An 8,445-nucleotide genomic window follows, 5' to 3' on the forward strand; every position below is an offset into this window, starting at 1 on the left:
TGAGGACAAAAGCCTTGTCTGTGCAGAATTTTGGATGATACCTGGAGAAATATTACACTGTGCATAAAGCAAATTGAACTGTTTTCACAAGTGTTGTAAAGTTTCATATAGTAAGAGGTTTTTTCTACATGCACTTCAATTTCACAGCAAGAGTGGCACAGGATACCTAAACGCAGAAGACAGCATTCATGCAAGATATCTAACTCCTTGATATAATAATGCATACAAATCAAAATGATTACACTATCATTACATCTAGGGTTTTCTGCAACTACAAGGTGGTGGTTATGGAAAGCATTACCCTTGGTATCAATATCTAAAAAGCATCCACCACCTTCTTCTGTGTGTGTTCTCTTTTTGCATTTTTTTCTTCATTTTTCTTAATCAATTCTGCTGTTGTTGCTGCTTCTTAGCAAAACTGGTAAAAACGAAATTGTAATCATTGAACATAGTGCTCTGGCAATCAAGACGTTTAAAGCCTTCAATCTTCTGGAGCGAAGAAAGCACTGTGTGACATTTAGAACTCTGATTTACAAACAGGGTGGTCACAGATTTTCCTGGCTTGAAGACTTCCTAAGTTTCCTGATCAGGTCATCATAGGAGGTCTGACTTAAGTTTGTTTCAAAGCTAACATAAGAAAATTCTGGTTCTGGAGTGATGTGAATACTCCAATAAGTTCCATCCGATTCCATTCCATTCATTGAATATCCACAAGGACTGAACAGAATGGCATCAATGACAGAACCTGGTATCAGGTCACGAATTCCACTCTCATGAGTGGCATCCTTTGCAGTAACACCATCTTTCATGTAGAACTGGTCCATAACGCTGGGTCAACCTCACTCATCAGAATTTCCAGGGTTTGATCTGGCTGATTGATTACCCGACTTCCTGGGAAATCCAAAGTATACAAGTACCAACAATCAGAATTCATGCGTCCCATACAATATGCTGCTCCATTTGAGAAAATTGCATTAAGAAACTCTGTTTCTTCCTGGAAATTCTGGTGTGGGTACCCTTGGTGAGAAGGCTTCGTGAAATTCTTACCAGAATAAAAGAAGCTTTGAATTGAGTCAAACCCATTGTAATCCCTAGCAAGTTTCAACAGGGAAACCAGTGCCTTCAGCAAAAGGGTGGTACCACATGTCTTCAAAATGAAACGTTTCTTGGAGACAAACATGCTACTCTCACTGAGTACATAAGCTTCCTGCTTGTCAGTTTTTGTCACACTTATGATTGAACATTGCACATCCTTCAGAAGTATTTCCCACTCGAATCTTGGGATGGTGGGAAGATCCCCAGATCCTTGGTTTGCGTCGGGTTGCTGCCTGGAGAACCAAACCTCCAGCAGCTTCTCGGTCCCTTCAAAAAAATGTGCACCTTCCATCACCGTGAGACTAGCGAACAACCAACAACTACAGAAAATCAACTAAATTAAATCTCTTCTCCCGCTGCTGCGGATTGTTCCAGCTATGTTACTAAAGTTCAGGTTCCTTTTTTGCTATAATTTTATATTAACTTTTTTTTAAAAGGGTTAATAAAATTTTCCCGGCTTTTTTTCTTTTCTTTTTTTGGTGAGCGAAAGTTGAACGTGAGTCTGTTGGAAATAGGGGAAGATACAGCTCAGTCTCTTGTAGTCCGCTGTTTCCCTGTAAGAGAGATTAGAGCGAGCGCTAGCTAATGTCGCCAGCCAAACTGTGGGGGATAAAGAAAGACTTTTAGAATCAGAAAAATAACTACTGCTCAGCCATTCAACTTAAAGATATTTAAGTGTTTTAGTTGGCTTATAATCTGATTGTCAAAGTTTAAAACATTTTTTTTAGTTAAAAGAATTTTAAAGCAATTTCCTCTACCCACCTTGAGATTGATATATTCTTTTCCACTCTCCTGGAGTGGTATGTAAAACAATTGGATTTGAGGTGCATGGACCTGGAGTCTGTCATACAGAGTGAAGTAAGTCAGAAAGAGAAAAACAAATACTGTATGCTAACACATATATATGGAATCAAAAAAAAGGTTCTGATGAACCTAGGGGCAGGACAGGAATAAAGATGAAGATATAGAGAGTGGACTTGAGGACACGGGGAGGGGGAAGTGTAAGCTGGGATGAAGGGACAAAGTGAGAGAGTGGCATGGTCATATGTACACTACCAAATATAAAATAGCTAGTGGGAAGCAGCCGCATAGCACAGGGAGATCAGCTCGGTGCTTTGTGACCACCTAGAAGGGTGGGATAGGGAGGGCGGGAGGGAGACGCAAGAGGGAGGGGATATGGGGATATATGTATACATATAGCTGGTTCACTTTGTTATACAGCAGAAACTAACACAACATTGTAAAGCAATTATACTCCAATAAAGATGTTAAAAAAAAAAAAGGGCTTACCTGGTTGCACAGTGGTTAAGAATCCGCCTGCCAATGCAGGGCAAACAGGTTGGAACCCTGGTCCGGGAAGATCCCACACGCCGCAGAGCAACTAAGCCTGTGCGCCACAACTATAGAGCCTGCACTCTAGAGCCCACATGCCACAACTGCTGAAGCCCACATGCCTAGAGCCCGTGCTCTGCAACAAGAGAAGCCACCGCAGTGAGAAGCCCGCTCACTGCAATGAAGAGTAGCCCTTGCTCGCCGCAACTAGAGAAAGCCCGTGTGCAGCAACAAAGACCCACTGCAGCCCAAAATAAATAAATAAATTTATTAAAAACAAAAAACAGGGGCCTCCCTGGTGGCGCAGTGGTTGAGAGTCCGCCTGCCGATGCAGGGGATGCGGGTTCGTGCCCCGGTCTGGGAGGATCCCATGTGCCGCGGAGCGGCTGGGCCCGTGAGCCATGGCCGCTGAGCCTGCGCATCCGGAGCCTGTGCTCCGCAGCGGGAGAGGCCGCAGCGGTGAGAGGCCCGCATACCGCAAAAAGAAAAAAAAAAAAAAAAAAAAAAAACAATTGGATTTGATGTTACAATCATTCTATCATTAGAACACTGGATCAAATAGTTCTTTCATTTCATTTGCTTCACAGATAATCACCAAAAAATACTCTTGTCATCAAGCCTTATAGGTATCTGTGGGGTTTTGTCCACCTGGTACAGAGTTGGCAAGTTAAACAAACAAAGGAAACCACACAGTGGTGAGTAAATGAGTTTGTTTATGGTATTTGTATTGTGGTTGAAGCAGATAAATGGCTAGAGAATAATATTTACTTCCATTGACTGGGAATAGACACTATGGCACATAGACTTCTGTGAATTCTGCTGCAGCTAGCTACTGGGTCAGCCCCCATCTCTCTAAGGAGGTAGAGGTTATGATCTTTTTCAGAAGAGAGATCTGAAGTTCAGGCCTGTTAAGTAAACTATTCTGGGTGACACAAATCTTATATTTCATTGAATTTCAGATGTCATCGGTTGTAAGACCCACTACGATTTTATGTACCACTAAGAAAACAAAAAGTACTCCTACAGCTGTAGCACAGTGATTATTTTATGCCTTAGAATTTTTATTGGAAAGGTTCTTATACTTATTTTGGCTTTGATTTTGCTCCTGTGTATCTCTTGTGCATATGTAGAAAGAAAACTGAAAATGAAGTAAATTGGCTAAGGAATTTATAAAACTTCATTTTCAGAGTGTGACTCTTATGAATTATTTTCTAACTTGAAGTCTGCAATATTCATGTTTTCTGTGCAGGCTCGTCCTCTGTGCCATCCAGAGCATGGGTGATGTAGTATTTCCTAAAAGGTTCCTCCACGACTATCTCTAGAATTCCCTTCTGGGCCGTTCCACAAGTTTTATGCCTGTCTACAGGCAATGACAACTATGGCCAACGACTGCTGGCCGGCAGCGATTCTAAGATGTATTTTGATTTCAGAGATATTAAAATGTGGGTAAAGATGCATCTTTAAGTTCAAACTGAGGTCTGTCTCTCTCTTATCCTGGACACGAAGGAGACTTTTGTCTTCTGGTTCCAGAAGTTGATGCTTTACTCCAAAGGGCAGGAGCAGGTGCTGGGTTGGATGTGTACTTCAACTTCTTCAGCTCCTTGCCCGTCTCTCACTAGATCGCTCAGATCTCCTATGTTCCCTTTCAAACCTCTGATGAAGGCATCTGGGTGAACCTTTGGGGGAAAAGGAAAATCCAAACCCAGTAAAGAACTTGTTCTGGACTTGTTCCCTTTCAACCCTCCCTGGTGATTTCAGGGGAAGTTCTCTGGAGCACACAATTCCATAAACATCGGCATTTCCAGGGTATGAAGATTCTGCTGCTCCATTCCGAGCAAAGAGGTTGGTTAAGAAAATTGTTATGTTTTCCAGGTGCAGAGGACAGTCGCTCTGAGGACTGGACTGTTCTGAATCTTCTTGGGATGCTTTAACTGGTGTTCGTAACCTACTGCTTGTAGCTAAGTTGGGCTGAAAATACCATAATCGGTTGGGGGAGAAAAAACCTCATGTCTGTAGGTTTTAGGGGATAATCTACATCATCATAACTCAATCTTAGCACATAATTCAATCTGCCTGGAGAGATGATCTCTTTGCCTAACACCCAGAAGGATAGATCACACTAAGGAAGGTCACCCAAGATGCTCATGTTTTGTGCATGAAAATGCATCTGTATATATTTTCCATTTTGCCATTTCCAGTTTTCTTTGACTGCCAGAGTTTGTTTGATTGTTTTATGTTTGGGCAGCTAGGGACTGAGATATTTCTCTTCTGTTTGTTTCTCCAACTCTTTTTACAGTTTAACAAGTCAAATACAAAACTCAGGGGACTTCATAAGCCTCGTGATGGTGCTGTGAGTAGCATCCCATTATTGATTGCAAATACTGCACTGGAATGCCTCGGAAGAGCCCCAAACCAAAACTTTCAGACGCCTGAAGCTCTGAGCTTTCCAATTAGGCTGAAAGTTTCCCTTGATAACCAGTAGTGCTGAAGCTTTTAATATTGTTTTGGTCTATCCGTTCTCAGAAACGTTTTCTAGTTATGAAGGCCAGCGGATCACTTGATGTCAGCGAGGTAGCTCATCTGACCCATTTGATCACTTCTGATCAAATATGCTACCTGAAAAAAAAAATCTTCAGCGTCATGTAAACTGATCATAATTGCAAACAATTCTTCTTTCCCTTCTTCAATGCTATATCCTCCTGTGCAGCCTATTTTGCATCCAGAGATACATTTGAAAGTCGAAATCCCTTAGAGCTAAATATTCTAAACTGACAGAAGAATTTCTAGTGGCACACCAGCCTGGAGCCATGTTTTTATGAGGACATCACTTTCTATTTCTAAGCTTCAGTGTGCACTCTTGCTTCCTTATTGCTGGGAGCCATGCCACATCAACTTGCCTCCCTCTCAGCTTTTAATGTTTTTTTAATGGAGTCCAGTTTCCCACCTAAGTTATGGCTAGCCTTCTGACAAACCGTCAGACACCTAAGTAACCAGAATGGAGGTGTCCAGATGTGACATGGGGGGAAAAGGCAATGGTAAACTTTCACGCCTTTGAACAAAACCATCTTCTAAGAATTCATTTTTACCTGGCCTCTGGGTTTGCCATAAGGCTAAAAGGGGCTTAAGAACAACATTTAAACAATTAATATGTGATCTGAAGTCTTTTCTTGTAAGCCACAAGCTAACGTAATCATTTCTCAATCTGGCTGCTGTGGTGAGTGTGTTGCCTGAACAGTGAAAGAGCAGCACTGCTGCATTTTTTTCTCAAGCACAAAATTGCTTGTGGAGCACTGAAGTTAGCTAATGGAATAAAAGCAAGCATGCTTTGCAGGTAGCTGGTCATTTAGAAGAACTTAAGAAAATAATTGTAAATTACAATGAATGATGAATCATTGCAGTTGCAAATTCGTCAAGGAAGGTGGCATTTCTGTGATAAAGGAAGAAGTATATGTTCTTGAAAAGTCAGCAATTTGGATGGCTTTATCTCTACAACTTGGAAGACATTTGCAGAACATTTGGTAATTAACTATGCCCTCAGCTGAGAAATAATGCTCCGGGTTGTCCTTGCAGGTAAGTAGAAGGTAAGTGTTCTCTCTTACCTGGGTTTTAAGAGTTCTGCTTGGAATCACGTGGGTGTTCCAGGTGTATACAATCTATACAATAATATGAGTAAATGTCCTGGCTAAGAAACAGACAGAATTCATCTTCCTAGATTCACAAGGGCTGAGTCTTTCTTGGGATTCAGAATTCAGCTCAATATCTTCCCCTACCCCACGGAGCCTTCTTATCCACATTAGCCCACTTTGTGTCATCATCTTCCTTTATTTTTATTTCACCAATCATTGTCTGAAATGATTGTCTTCATTTGTTTTCTGGTTTGTTGATGCCTCTGCCTGGTAGAAAATCGCTCATTGAGAGTGGGATGCTGTTATCTGTCTCCTTCACCACTGATTCCCCAGCTCCTAGAAGCAGTGCCTGGTACATTGCAGGTCTTCAATAAGTAAGTAAGTAAGTAAGTAATGAATGAATGAATGAATGAATGAAAGCAGAATTCTGACTTCAGTATAGTTCCAAAGAGAGTTATAGAACATTGGATGGTTCAGAAGCTGGGTATGAGATATGGCTGTATATGATGTCTAAAATGTAGTCTAATGAGGTCAGGGATCTTCTTCTTTTCCTTTTTCTTTTTTTTTTTTGGCCGCACCCTGCAGCTTGTGGAATCTTAGTTTCCCGACCAGGGATAGAATCCGGGCCACCATAGTGAAAGAACAGAGTCCTAACCACTGGACCGCCAGGGAATTCCCAGGAATTTTCTTTATACTTGAAAAAAAATCCCTACAACATCAGGCACAACATCTGATATTTTATACTGTTGGAGGTGGGTTAATGCAGAGGTCTTGGGGAGATGACCTGGTGTTTCATTCATTCCAGGGCTGTTATAGGGGATGTGCTGGGAGGGAGGGGGTTCCTCTCAGAGTCTCACTGACTGGGGGGGTCCCAGGGATAAGACCCCCCCAATAACAATTTACCTGGATTGACAGGGACCATCCTCTCCAGTGTGGAAATTCCTTGAACAAAGCTTGAAATTCCTTGAATAAAGCCTTTTTCCTTGGACAAAGGATAGATAAGTATTTTAGCAATCGATTAATATTTTGGGTGCTTCCAGTTAAACCAGTCCTTGCCGCCTTTTACATCGGTAAAAACTGTTCTTGTCAAAAAAGCAGTTTGGCTGATGGAATCTGATATTCATTAGAAAGATTAGTAACTTAAAGAAAAGTACTTCTTTGAATTTGATGTATTTTACAGGAAGGGGCCTAGTTTGATGTTGCCCAGCTTAACTTTTCATCCAAATTGCCCTTGAGGAGTGTTTTTTAATCTGATGCATTTTTATCCCTATCTTCTGAAGTGGCATTTTTTTTTTTTTTAAACGGGAGGATAGAGTAACATGGAAAGCAGCTTTTATTCACTCCAAGGACAACAAATGCACATACAACCAAGGGCGGGCAGAGTTAGTCTCTGGGTACATATATTAGCCTAAGGGTGTCATGGGTGCCTGTGTGTTACTCAGGAAACTCTTTAAAAATAATTACCTTGCGATTAGTATCTGATGCCAATGGTATATTTTCACTTTAAAAGTCAGAGGTCTTTATTTCCTTGAGACGATGAATGAACTTCTTTTCACTTTGTTCTTGGCTGCTTTTCTTCCTTTATCTTAATATAGACACACTCACCCAGACGCGCACACTGGCCGACTGCCCCCTGCCAATGGTAGATTTTCCAGTGAAACAGTTTCTCTTCATATTATAATTCCAGTCTAGTCAAATTAGAAATACTTACTTACCTTCCTTTTATATTTAAGGTATATATTCTCTTCCAGGTGGTGTATAAACAGAAAAATGGTATTAACATTTTCTTATGGATTCTATCTAATGCTTCCGTTGGGTCCAGCTACCAGTGGAAGCCAGCTGGAGGATGAGTTTACAAGTTTAACTAAATGTGGGAAACAGATAGAGACACGATAGCGCTCTTCCCAGCTAAAGCTCATTAATAAAATTTTGGTCATGTTCAAAGACTTCAAAAATGAGTTTAGGGGCAATTTTGGTTCCAGCCTTTAAGCACCAACCACTGCCTGTCTCTCCTGTCTCTCTCATCACTTCAGTGGTTCCAAGAGGACAGTGGATAATGTATTGGCTGGTGGCAATGACTGTATTGTAAACCACATATGTAAAAGCCATAATAGATGGCTTTGATGTCAAAAAGCCACAGCCCACCAATCCGAAGTCAGAGTGACGGGTTAGGAATTGCCAGTCTATTGTTATTGGCTTTTCAAAAATAAGGAGCTGGGACTTCCCTGGAGGTCCAGTGGTTAAGACTCCGCGCTTCCACTGCAGGGAGTGTGGCTTCGATCCCTTGTCAGGGAACTAAGATCCCGCATGCCATGGGGTGCCACCAAAACAAACAAACAAAAAAAATGAGCTAATGAAATCTGCTTCTAGGGAGGGACATATATGTTAACGG

The 8,445-nt window shown here is 41.4% G+C and overlaps 1 pseudogene across 1 annotated transcript; it reads right to left on the bottom strand.

Moving 5' to 3' along the window:
• Positions 1 to 384: 384 nt before the first annotated feature.
• Positions 385 to 1,721, bottom strand: LOC308626728 (S-adenosylmethionine decarboxylase proenzyme-like; annotated as a pseudogene). The gene is made up of 2 exons: positions 1,272 to 1,721; positions 385 to 911 (listed from the first exon to the last, which is right to left on the bottom strand). The product of its transcript is annotated as an S-adenosylmethionine decarboxylase proenzyme-like (transcript).
• Positions 1,722 to 8,445: the final 6,724 nt, after the last annotated feature.

Source organism: Mesoplodon bidens, assembly GCF_964165515.1.
Source record: "Mesoplodon bidens genome assembly, chromosome: 13".
Classification (NCBI taxonomy): Eukaryota; Metazoa; Chordata; class Mammalia; order Artiodactyla; family Ziphiidae; genus Mesoplodon; species Mesoplodon bidens.